The sequence below is a fragment of the Pogoniulus pusillus genome, chromosome 25 (genome assembly GCF_015220805.1).
Source record: "Pogoniulus pusillus isolate bPogPus1 chromosome 25, bPogPus1.pri, whole genome shotgun sequence".
NCBI classification, from domain to species: Eukaryota; Metazoa; Chordata; class Aves; order Piciformes; family Lybiidae; genus Pogoniulus; species Pogoniulus pusillus.
The window spans coordinates 16,759,665-16,773,224 of record NC_087288.1 but is presented as its reverse complement, the minus strand read 5'-3'; the positions used below and the strand labels follow the sequence as shown (position 1 = coordinate 16,773,224).

General features: G+C 43.8%; 1 protein-coding gene across 2 annotated transcripts in view; it reads right to left on the bottom strand.

Moving 5' to 3' along the window:
• DISP1 (dispatched RND transporter family member 1) overlaps positions 1 to 13,560 on the bottom strand; it is a 132,697-nt gene that overhangs the window by 49,198 nt on the left and 69,939 nt on the right. Inside the window, exon 1 of one of the 2 annotated variants that reach the window (XM_064164564.1) lies at positions 4,898 to 4,940. The exons of the other annotated variant lie outside the window; for it this stretch is intronic. The gene's annotated coding sequence lies outside the window, so the exon portion shown is untranslated. Of the gene's footprint in view, positions 1 to 4,897; positions 4,941 to 13,560 lie in introns of those variants that run through there. 2 annotated transcript variants of the gene reach the window in all.

Genomic DNA, 13,560 nt, shown 5'->3' with positions numbered 1-13,560 from the left:
CTTCCAGTAAATGGGAGATGGTTGGTGTTACAGGAGATTAGTTTCACTCATGTTTGAGGGTATTAAAATTGATGTACTATGGTACTTGTGTTATATTCTACACAAGTAACTGCAACTACACTGTCAGCAAAACTTCAACTGCAGCTGTTACAAGAAGATATTTTCTATGATGATATTCCTATCTCTCTGCTGTATTTTGCCTCCTCTGCCACAGCTACAGTGACTGGCAACTTATTAAGAGGTATAACAACAGCCCAAGGAAACAGTTAAGTGAGAATCTCTCCTTTAGAAGATGTGCAAATAAGCCTGTTAAAATGCAACAAGTAAAAGCACAGTAAGATAACAGCCACACGTGGACATGAGAAATTAAAGGTTTTCATGCTCATCATGGAAAAAAAAATCTACACATAAGAATCTTTGAAGGCACAGTCTATGAGAACTCTGAACTCTTTCAGTACTTGGGTTTATTTTTGCTGTAATCCTCAATCTGCTTCAAGATTTGGAATGCTAGGACATGCTGGGGTTGTCAGACCAGTGTATACCTGAAGTATTTGAAGCAGTGGGCAGGGATTTTGAGGTTGTAGATAATAAACATTGTAATATAGGCAGCCCTTCTTAACAGGAATCTTAGAATCATTAAGGTTGGAAAAGACCTCTAAGATCATCAGCTCTAACCTTCTGCCTTCTGTTCTGTTCTTCACTGAGAGAGTCATTGGACACTGGAATGGGCTGCCCAGGGAGGTGGTGGAGTCGCCGTCCCTGGAGCTGTGCAAGGCAGGATTGGACGTGGCACTTGGTGCCATGGTCTAGCCTTGAGCTCTGTGGTAAAGGGTTGGACTTGATGATCTGTGAGGTCTCTTCCAACCCTAATGGTACTGTGATACTGTGATACTGTAACTCCATAACCGCTAAACCGTGTCCCAAAGTGCTACTTGTTTTCTGAACACCTACAGGGATGGTGACTTCACTACCTCTCAGGACAACCTGTTCCAATGCCTGACCACTCTTTCAGTGAAGGAATTCTCCCTAACATCAAATCTAAACTTCCCCTGGTGTAGCTTGAGGCCATTTCCATTTGTCCTGTTGTTAGTTAGTTACAGATTAAGCACCACGAGAAAAAGCACTAACCCACCTATTTAATATGCTGCACCAGTATCTACCTCTCCAATTGGATACAAGGTATTTCAAACACCAACATCTATGTAGAAATTATGTTGGCTGGACTGTTAAGGCAAGAAGCCCAGAGTTATCTTTAAATCCTGTATGCCTGATAGCAATAACTGCTGAGAAAGCACTTTAGCTATGCAGGCAGTTCAGCACAACAGCTTGGAGGAGTGTCCTATCTGCGAGGTACACAGTCTGCAGATGCAATGCTACATAGTGACAGTTTTACGGAGTAATCCCTCTATTATTTGTGGAGCTAACAATGAACACAGCTTACCCAGCAGACATCTGCCATCTGCATTGCAAGCCCTTCAGGAAATAACGTTGTACCACACTGCAGCTATGCAGGATTTGTTGTTCCCTAACTAGTGCGTTCTTTTTAGACTTGGATTAAGTTCACCTGTTCCCTTGGCTGCAACTGAAAGAATTTTCATTTGCTTTAAAGTTTGGGGTTTTTTTAAACCAAAACAAAACCAAAACACCAGACTTTAAAAAAAAAAAAAAAAACCAAAACCAAAACAAAAACATTAGTTCAACAAATCCCATCTGGACTCATAATGCCTGCAACTGAGAAAGATGAAAGTGAAAATTCAGGAGCGAGTGACGCAGTGGAAATTTAGTATAACCTCATAGAGGTACAGATAATTTATAGATCTTTTAAAAGACAACTGAGAACAGCTAAGCATGGAAAGTTGTTTTAACCATATAAGAAATCTTTACCTTGCATTGAAACAAGACTTTACATTTTTCATTTAAGGTAGGACAAATCCCAAGTTTCGTTTAGAAGCTATTTAAAGCCTTTCAGCTGCAGTCAGCATCACACCATTCAGCCAGCTGAACCAGTCCAGGCTTTCTGGACCTTGCAGACCTGTCAGCTCCAAAGTGCACGGTTCTGAGATGAACATGATGTCTGAAGTAACAAAAACATCCTTTCATGTCAAAAGTTCATCTAATCCAGTTCAACTCTAAAAGCAGTGCATTCTTGAAATAAGCAACATTTAACAATCCCAGCACTACCTATTACATTTCCTTCCAGATGAAATATTACAATGGCCTTACAGTCCTTTAAGACATTGAAGTTTTTCAATGGGGCAAATGGGTTACATGTTCTTCATCTGTAAACTTAGCTAAACCCTCTCCAGACTCCATTTACTCTGCCAGCCAGTGCAGAGCCACTATGAAGGGGGAGATTTCTCCTCCTTCCCATCACCAAAATTCCTCGTGTCTTTGTGTTTTCTCAGTGCTTGCAGGAGTAACAGGTGGTGACTGGTGTTGGATACTGGGCTTTATGGGAGATGAGTAGTTATCTATCACTGCAATGGTCTTTAGCAAGTCAAACAGCTTTCTAATGTTTTATGGTTGTTGATCTCCATTTTGGCTCTCAGCTAGACATTTTTCAAATTCTCTAGCTCTTACTCCTATGTGTTCCTATGTAGTGCTTGGTTTCTCTCAATACTCTGATTCTTGCTTTCCCATTTCAGCTGTTAATCACTGGGTCATACCCTGAAAAGCTTTCACTATACAAAATACAGCCACTAGAACAACCCTAAGACTGCTCCACTTCCTTTTCAGGCACTTAAAGCATATTTTAAACACATATGTTACACTTTCAAGAAAATTCTCTAATTCTTATACCATCAACACACAAATTTACCTAACATTTATTAACACAACTGTTTGCCTTTTAGGACTGCCACAACATTGCTGGGTTTTGAGGAATGCCACTAAGGTCACGGTTTGTTTCCTGTACTACCTATAAATACACATTTCTCAACTAATGCTGTCCAATTAACTAGCAGACCTAAGTACTTACACCATGCAGTAGTAGTTGGAAGACAATTACGAAGAAGAGGTGACTTGCAGAACAGAAATCTCTTCTCCTTCATTTTGTACCAAGCTTTTCAAGCATCATACAAAACGGTACCAGGTAGCCCTTCCATCCCTTTCCACAGCCTGAAAGGTTGAGAAGCTGCCCTGTCCTGAACTCAAGACACCATGAGCTCATTTCCTGCGTTGAAGGCTGGCTCAGGAGTTGCAATTCCTGTGACAGGATGTTTCCAGATGTCACTGTGCCAGGACCACAGCTCATGCTACAGATGGCCACTAACAAACCGGTGTTGCCAAGCTGGCGCACAAACTGATCCACCAGTGACAGCTGTGGGGTGAGGGAGCTGGGAAAGACTGTGAATGGTGAGAAAAATAGTACTCCTCAGGACTTCAAAAATAGATTTTTGCTTTGCTTTCAAGCTGAAGTTACTTCTCTTGGCACAATCAGCAAGGCAACAGCAGACCATTTACAGAAATCATTTGCAAGGCTTTGACTAAAGAAAATCGATTGCGGTGCCTTAACTACAAAGTCTTTTTTACAAGTCAGAATTTGCAATAAATAATTCAAATACAGACACAAGCCACAAAAAGAAGCCCTAAAATTCTCTTCCAGAAGTTTTGTAATGATCCTTAAAAATTGAAAAAGTTAGCTGAGCACATATACACGTAGGAGAAATGGAAGAAGTAGTAGTACTAGGATGGAAAAGTTTCAAATACGCCTGAGTTTTGGAAAGAGATACAACTACAAACAGAAGTGACTGGAACAAAACATATTATTTAAAGAGAAAAAGGGCCTAATTCTGGAAAGCAGGTATACCTCAGCACAGTTTGAGAGCATGGAAAGCTGTTAAAAATAAAAAGCCAAACACTGCTTACAACTGCGGCACTGTCATCGCACTAAATGTTATTTACACAACGTAGCGACTTTCCATTACCGTATGACAGACACTTAAGTGTTAGCAGTTGCAACTATTCTGACCCAAAATAGTTCTAATCCTTCTTACTCCGAGAGGGGAAAACAAAAAAAAAAAGGTCTCTTTCTGGATGTAAAAGGAGTTACTGGAATTGAAAGGTTTTACTTTGTCATGCTATGAGATTAACATTTAAATTACTACAGCTTTAAACAGACACAAAAGCAGTACTCTTTAGGATCCAGCTCTACCTATGCCTACCATCACCATCCTCTCTATTTTAGTGTCATGTAAAAGGTCTGCCTCGAATTGGATTTTGGTTTAAAAGCTATTTGAAGACCCTTAAAGAGTCTGTTACTAATAACAGGGGTTTTTTCCTTCATCTTTTAACAGCAGTACTAGCAATTTTTCAACTGCTCCGTGTTAGACAAGCAAAACGCTTGTCGGGGCACATCAGGCAGGTATACACCAGCAGTCACACCTATAAACAGAGGGTGCTCTCTGCATTTAGCTGCAGAAGATCCAGCAAAAGGGTTTCACACCAGCAAGCAATTCAGCAATCATTTTCTTTGAAAGCTAAACATGCAAGAACAGATTTTTTTCCGCTTCGTTTCCCAACTCTACGTTGGTTTTCAGGCCCCCATTTGCTGAGCAGCGCTCTGAAGGCCAAGTGATAAACTTCATATACCACTCTTAGAATAGCACATCTGCTGCAACAGCTGGGTTCCGAGGCAGGAGAGGGGTTTTTCTTTCTCATCAGGCTCTGCAGAATTAGCAGGATCCCGCTCTAAGCTCTCCAGCTGTAGTCTTTTACAAGCCCAGGACTTTACTTGCATTACAATGTCACGTTTTTCTGTGGATAAACTGAACATACACAATAGTCAGCCCCAAGCCTAAGCCTAACTCTGTCTGAAAGCCCCCGCTGTAACCTCCGGCCGCTATGGGAAGGTGCGGCCAGATGTGGAGCAACCCAACCCAGCGCACTTCTCACTTACCAGAAAGGAGACAAACTGCCCCTCTGTGATCCAGGTATCTCCCTGCCTACGCTCCCGCTCTTCCCACAGCCACCAGGGAACAGAGCCCTCGCCGCTACTCGCTTCAGCAACGACACCGAGCCGAGCCGAAGCTCGGAGCCTGCTGCTGCTCCGCGCCGGGCAGCCGGGGCAGTGAGCGGAGCCGCCCCTCCTTGCCACAGCAGGTCCCGGAGCTGGCAGCGACCCGCCGGCTCCTCCCTGCTGCTGCCGGAGCCCCGGGGCCGCTCCCCGCCCTTGGTTCCAGCCCCCTTTGATCCGCTCTGGTTGATGTTAAGGTTGATGAGGAGATCGAGAGCCGCGCTCTGCAGCTTCGTCTCCTTGCGGGACCCGCAACCGCCTCGCTCCTCTCCCAGCTTCACCGCGCGTAGCTCCCGTGGGAAGGACGAGCGGCATCACCTTGCCACCAGCGGGTTTGAAATGGAAAGAGCTGAGGAAGGTGCGACGCTGGAAACAGGAGCAAGCGCCATTTGGAAGCACGCTTTTCCAAACTCCTTTCAACCCTCGCTGGCTCCTGGCAAGTGTCTTGCTCCCCAGTCCCAGCTCTTACTTCATTCGTTCGTTGTCAGGTGCTTTTTAACAAAACATCTCTGTGTGCCTACAAATCTCTAACACTTCGCTAAAAAGAAGGGGGGGAGAAAGGCTTTTTCCCCAACGGACTTCAGAAAATTTGTAGCTGAAGTGCTTTTTCTTGAGCTCTCATTAAACCTGAGCACTTGAGGACCTGTTACTCACAGAATCATAGCATCGTTTTGGTTGGAAAAGAACCTTTACGATCACCGATCACCAAGTCCAACCATTCTCTTAACTCTACCAAGTCTGGTGCTAAGCCATGTCCCTCAGCACCACATCTCTGCATCTTTTAAACACCTCCAGAGATGAAAATTCATTCACCACCCTGGGAATTCTGTTTCAGTGTTTGGTAACTCTGAAGTCCATAAATAAACATCTTCACATAGTGCTCAGATACATTTAAAAACACTTTATAAGTACAAACTGATTTATTACAGACTATTAACACACAAAAAAACCCTGCCAATTTCTTGAGCAGAGAAGATTGCCTGGACACTTAAAAATCAAGATAAAAAAAAGCAAGATTGCCAAATTCTGGTGATATTTAAACCACCAAAGCAGCAGGTTGTGCTCAGAAGCAGCTCACTGTTAAGGGGGGAACACTGTACACAGCTCGTTTGCAGAGCTGTAGCACAAGGACTGTTTCAAAATACTATTACAGGGAATACTGCAAGCTGGTCTCAAGCTGCTCTGCCAGAGAGTGCTCAAACTGACTCCTAAAATCACACAAGCCTCTTGTTTTGGGAAGTGACTCCTGGTTTTCCCTCATCTCTGGCTGTCTCAGAGGCAAACCTCATTCTCCTTGGGTAGATCTTATAAACCATTCCCCTGCCACTCCAAGCAGATAGCAGTGCACCTGGGACTGGCTTTTTGAAAGAGCTGTCTGATGAAATACAGGAGCTTTGGTTTTGGGGTTAAGCTGAAGGGACTATAGCAAAATGCAATTCTCATCTGCAAGCATCTTTAGTGTTTGTAAAGAGAAAAAAAAATGACAAAAGGAAACACTGGGGCTCAATTCCCCACAGTGTGAGCTTGGAGCTACACATTCTAAGTCTAGTCCAAGTTTTTACACAAGGCAGCTCTTCCTGCTCGCTGGATCTGGTCTCTAACAGGTGGTGAGAGACTGTGCTGCTTCCTCACTTCTAAGGCAAAACTTACTTTAAAGCCAGGGTTCCTTGCCTTTGTCACTGTGCTTCAACTGGAAAATTTCACAGGCATCGCTGCCCTGTCCCTGCCTCCCACACACCATCAGAATCACAGAATGATTTGTGTAGCAGGGGACCTTAAAAATCATCTAGTTCCAACCCTCCTGACATGGCCAGGGACATCTTCCACTAGACCAGGTTGCTCAGAGCCCCATCTAACCTCACCTTGAACACTTCAGAGATGGGGCATCAATGACTTCTCTGAGCAACCTGTTCCAGTATCCCATCATAGAATCATAGAATCAAGCAGGTTGGAAGAGACCTCCAAGATCAGCCAGTCCAACCTAGCACCCAGCCCTAGCCAGTCAACCAGACCATGGCACTAAGTGCCTCAGACAGGCTTTGCTTCAACACCTCCAGGGACGGTGACTCCACCACCTCCCTGGGCAGCCCATTCCAATGCCAATCACTCTCTCTGGGAAGAACTTCCTCCTAACATCCAGCCTAGACTTTCCCTGGCATCTTCACAGTGAACAATTTCCTCCCCATCTCTAATGTAAAACTCCCCTCTTTTAGTTTGAAACCATTACCCCTCATCCTATTACTACAATCCCTGATAAATTCCCTCCCAAACTTTCCTACAGCCCCCCTTAAGTATTGAAAGATCACACTAAGGCCTCCCTGGAGCCTTTTCTTCACCTATCTAGAAAATCTGTCTAACATTACTGGGTTCTCTAACACTAAACTCACTTTCCATCCAACATAGCCAATCAGTGCTATTGATCCAGAGCAGATTTTACACAAGAAACTCAAATATATTTGTTGAGCAAAACCAGCAACACTACAAAGTAAGTCACTTTAAACCATAACTCAAAGTGGAAGCAGAACTACAATACTGTATTCACTTTCTGAATATCTAAAAGACATAATACATGCCCAGAAGCATCACAAGAATAATCTCAAAGCTACTTTGTCAAGGTCTCAATACTCTGTTGTAGAAAAACCTATCTAGTAATAAAAGTATTCCTCATGTATGTAAATATTGCTATGTGTTAGGTCACTGCAAATGTTGTATCAATTGAGTCTGCCAACCACCTAAAGGAACAAAAGGCACATGGTATTTGCTCACTGCTTTGCTATCTAGGTGGGAAAAGTTACTATGAAAATCAGATACGTGGCAACCTATTAAAGCTCCTAGAATCATAGAAAGGTAAGAGTTGTAGAGGACCTTCACTGAGTCAGACTGCCCTGTCAAAGCAGGATCACCTAGGGCAGGTCACACAGGAAGACATTCAGAGGGGTTTTGAAAGTCTCCAGAGAAGGAGGCTCCACAACCTCTCTAGGCAGCCTACTCCAATGCTCTAGCATCCTTCCAGTAAAGGTGGAACTACCTGTGTTCCAGTTCATATCTGCTGCCAATCATCCTATCACAAGACAGCACTTAAAACACACTGGTCCCTTCTTGACATCCACCCTTCAGATATTTGTAAATATTAGTAAGATCTCCTCTTAGTCTTCTCTTTTCCAGACTAAACAGCCTGAGGTCTTCCAGCCTTTCCACATCAGATAGATGTTCCCGTCCTTTAATCATCCTCATAGCCTCCACTGGACACTCTCCAGTATATCCCTTATCTCTCCTGAACTGGGGAGCCCAAAACTGGACATAATACTCCAGATGTGCTCTCATCAGGGCAGAGTAGAGGGGGAGAAAAACCTCCCTCGATCTGTTGGCCAGGTCATACATTATATGTACTGCACAAAACACTATTACTACATCTTAGCACATCAACTTGTTTTAGTTTTGTTCCCAAGGATGAAAGCAAAATCTGTAATCTATGTCTATGGGTTGTTCTCAATGATTCCTGTGCAAACTGGATTCAAATACTGTATCAAATATTTGCTTTCTCTGGAAAGCAAACTCAGTGCTGTGAGTGCAGAGAAACCTTTCCCCCATACTCCACTATCCTTGCAGAGCCTTAATTGTCCACACTCCTGGTTTTGACAACTCCATCCTTTAACATCCCTTCTGCACTACATTTAACTTTTAACATTGCTACTTATCCCACTGCTCATCTCCAGCAATGATATCAGAGACAAACATCAACTTCTTCATTTGTAAGTGATCAGGAAATACAATCAAGCTCTGCAGCATATGGAGTGCAGGTACAGGAAAACTGGGGGAAGGTGGAACAGGACAGAAGAATTTAGACCAATTCAAAGCATATCAGGGATGTCAAATTTGATCTGTGGAAGTTTTGAGGAGATAAATGAGTAACACTCTGCCCTACTCAACACCTGGAAATGCACATGTGCAAAAGGATCTGCAGGACCTCTGCACTACCAGTTCAGCCTGGTTTAAAGCAGTATAATCCTCAATCCACCAGGAATCAATCTACAGATCTACCAATCCATTTAATGAGCAACTGAATTTCTATGATAAATTAAGCTCTTGAACCTTTGCTATGCATTAAAGAGAAAACAAGCAGAATAAATTTGATTACTGTGGCACCCTGACGATTCATTATTATCATAGAATCAGCCAGGTTGGAAGAGACCTCCAGGATCATCCAGTCCAACCTAGCACCCAGCCCTAGCCAGTCAACCAGACCAGGACACTAAGTGCCTCACCGAGGCTTTTCTTGAACACCTTCAGGGATGGTGACTCCACCACCTCCCTGGGCAGCCCATTCCAATGCCAATCACTCTCTCTGCCAAGAAATTCCTCCTAGCATCCAGCCTAGACTTCCCCTGGCACAGCTTGAGACTGTGTCCCCTTGTTCTGTTGCTGCTTGCCTGGCAGAAGAGACCAACCCCCACCTGGCTACAGCCTCCCTTCAGGTAGTTGTAGACAGCAATGAGGTCACTCCTGAGCCTCCTCTTCTGCAGGCTGCACACCCCCAGCTCCTTCAGTCTCTCCTCATAGGGTTTGTGCTCCAGGCCCCTCACCAGCTTTGTTGCCCTTCTCTGGACACCTTCCAGCACCTCAACATCTCTCTTGAATTGAAGAGCCCAGAACTGGACACAGCACTCAAGGTGTGGCCTGACCAGTGCTGAGTACAGGGGCAGAATAACCTCCCTTGTCCTACTGGCCACACTGTTACTGATGCAGGCCAGGATGCCATTGGCCTTCTTGGCCATCTGGACACACTGCTGGCTCATCTTCAGTTCCTCTCTACCAGTACCCCCAGGTCCCTTTCTTCCTGGCTGCTCTCAGCCACTCTGTCCCCAGCCTGTAGTGCTGCTTGGGGTTGTTGTGGCCAAAGTGTAGAACCCTGCACTTGGCCTTGTTCAATCTCATCCCATTGGCCTCTGCCCACCCATCCAGCCTGGCAAGGTCCCTCTGCAGGGCTCTCCTACCTTCCAACAACTCCACACCTGCTCCTAGCTTGGTGCCATCTGCAAACTTACTGATGCTGGACTCAATCCCCTGGTCCAGGTCACCAATAAAGATGTTGAACAGGACTGAGCCCAGCACTGATCCCTGGGGCACAGCACTAGTGCCAGCTGCCAGCTGGATGTGGCATTTTTTGATTGAATGGCTTGCTTACAGATTTGTGAACTAAACTTCAAGCCCTTAAGACTGACATGCTGCTCTGAGCAAACAAAAGTATTTTGCACACTCTGAAAGCTCCTTTAAACTCAGAAAATGGACGAGCCATCAGTGATCACAACTTATTATGACAGCTGCCCTTCTTACTGAGACTTTAAAGTAACTTGTATAGTATGCTTAACTAATAGAGTCAAGTAGTAGTAAAAGTACTAGTTTAATTCCCAGAACTCTATATACAATTATCCTTAGGTCAGAAAAAAATGCTGTTATGATGACAACCATAAAGAAGATTCAAATCACTATAGTTCATGTTATACAAGAAGGGGAGACTTTACTGCTCTCTACAACTACCTGAGAGGAGGCTGGTGTTGGTTTCTTCTACCAAGTAAACTGCAAAAGGATGAGAGGAAATGGGCTTTAGCTGTACCAGGAGAGATTTAGATTGGATATTACAAGAAATTACTTTCCTTCAAGGGTGGTCAGACACTGGAACAGGCTGCCCAGGAAGATAGTGGAACTGCCACCCCTGGAGGTGTTCAAAGAGTGTATAGATGCTGCAGTTCAAGATATAGTTTAGTCAACATGGTAGTTGGGTTATGGTAGGACTCAATGATTTTAAAGGTCTTTTCCAACCTCAATGATTCAATGATTCTAAGATAAGCCTAAAAAAAATCATAAATACAAATAAAAGCTTCAGTGTATGGAATGTATTGTATCAGAATAAGTTTGGTCATTCTGTCTCTTCAAAGAAGATATCAAGAGTTATAATTCTTGGCCATGACCTTTTCATAGCCTCTCAAACTGAAGGCACCAGATGATACCAAGTGCCAGCCACTTCTGCTAGCTTTGGCTGCCCGTGATCAAGAGCTGCTACTGCTGCTACCATCTTTCCAGCACAGTAGAAGTGCAGCTCTTCTCCATAACTTTTGTTTGCTGAAAGACTTCATGTACCTCACTGAACTTAATAGGACATAATCAGATATTCTCCTTGTCACTGCAGTGTCTCTTAAAAAGAGATTCAGAAGCAGCTGAGAGACTCTGACAGCGCTGGATGTTAATAGGAGAGCTGGTGGCATTTTTGGGTGCTCTGGGGACAAACTGACACTGAAGAACTCCTTAAATGCTCAGGGAAATAGTGCAGAGGCTTTTGAAATCTCTGAAGGCCAGACAGAGGGCACCAGAGGCATTGTGGAGATTCTGCAGAATTGCTAATGAACTGGGAAGAGCAGGGGAAGGAGAAGCAAAGAGCTAATTAGAGTTGAAAATGACAGGAGGAGTTCTGTACGTGGCATGTGCACTTCACAAGTATTTTACTAGAGCTACATTGCTGGTTTATTACAATTCCTATCCACCTACAGCATTTCCTAACGGGTGTTTTTAACCTTGGACCCAACAGTCTCTATTACATCTTAGATACTATAGCACAGTACTTGCAGTAAGGCAATTTACCAAATGCCATATAAACCCAACAGTCAATGGGAGAAATATGGCAGGGATCAACCATTTCTTTACTGCTTTTCATACTTGAAGCACCAGTGAGATAGCAACAGCTATTTTAATTGTACAGAGGCACTGAGGGATCTCTCAGATTCTAGCACTACATAGGCTATTCTAGGAGCACAGCAATGAGAAAGTTCACTGGATTCAGTTGGTTTGATCCACCAGAGGTTACTAGGTCCAGACTGCCACTCTCACACTTCTGCCAGGCAACCAGCAACAGAAGAAGGGGACACAGTCTTGAGCTGTGCTGGAGGAGGTCAAGACTGGATGTTGGGAGGAAGTTGTTGCCAGAGAGAGTGATTGGCATTGGAATGAGCTGCCCAGGGAGGTGATGGAGTCGCCATCCCTGGAGGTGTTCAGGAGAAGACTGGCTAGGCACTTAGTGCCATGGTCTGGTTGATTGGCTGGAGCTGGGTGCTAGGTTGGACTAGATGATGTTGGAGGTCCCTTCTAACCTGGTTGATTCTAGGATTCTATGATAATAAGATGAGGGGATGGATTTAAGCTTGAGAAGAGCAGACTTAGGCTGGGTATTAGAAATTCTTTACAGCAAAGGTGGTGAGACACTGGAACAGGCTGCCCAGAGAGGCTGTGGATGCCTCCTCCCTGGAGGTGTTCAAGGCCAGGCTGGGTAAGGCCTTGAGCAATCTGGTCTAGTGGAAGGTGTCCCTGCCCATGCCAGTTGGAACTATTTGATCTTTAAGGTCTCTTCAAACTTAAACCATTCTACAAATCTATCAATATACAACACTAAAATATGGAATAATATTTTATATCACATTCTGAATGTAAACATTGGTGATAGAAACAAAACAAAACAACACAGATGAGGCACTTAGTGCCATGGTCTAGTTGACTGGATAGGGCTGGGTGCTAGGTTGGCCTGGATGATCTTGGGGGTCTCTTCCAACCTGGTTGATTCTATGATTCATAATCTGATGGTAACCAGATAGAGACAGAACAAATTAGATGAACTTCCTCAAAAATAGAACTGATGTGAAATTTCAGGTTCATCCCAAGCTTGAAGAGGGGAATCTCTTTGTATTTTGTTGTTGATAATGGTAGATTATTTTGATGGACTTGTATGGTTATGTGCTTTCACACACAAACCAATGCATTTAAGTCGTGGACTAGTATAGTATGTCCTAGCTGGAGCCAGGAAGTTCCCTGATGTCTCAGTTCTAATTTAAATTCTATGATTCTATGACAATTTTACAGAGATATCCAAGTACCCACATGGTGCTCCCATGTGCTTTTAGGTTCAGAACTGTAAGGCAAAACCAAACTGAGTTATCTCAGACCGCAACCACAGAAATGCGAGTAGCCTGCTCCTAGACCTAAAGCGAGCCTGAAAACAGGATGGTTAAGTTTATAAGGCATCACATCTGAGATGGAAACTCTCAATACTGGCATTAGAGAAGCACTCATCAGGCAATTAAGTTAATTGACAATCTATATTACCCATCCAGAGATAAAAGAATATGGTGAAAGGTAAAACCCAAAGTAGCAACAATGTGGCTGGGGTTTATTTCTTCAAGATACAGGATGAAGATAAGTTAATGAAATAGGAGGTATTTAACCTAAAAACTCACATCCTCTTACCTGGCATTGGGGTTTGGAGGTCGTGCCTTATGAGGAGAGGCTGAGGGAGTTGGAATTGTTTAGCCTGAAGAAGAGGAGGATGAGGTGCAACATTATTGCTGTCTACACCTACTTGAAAGCAGGTTGTGGTGAGGCCTCTTTTCCCAAGCAACTAATTACAGGACAAGAGGTAATGGCCTCAAGCTATACCAGAGGAAGTTTAGAGTGGATATTAGGAAGAATTTCTTTACTGAAAGCACGGTCAGGCATTGGAACAG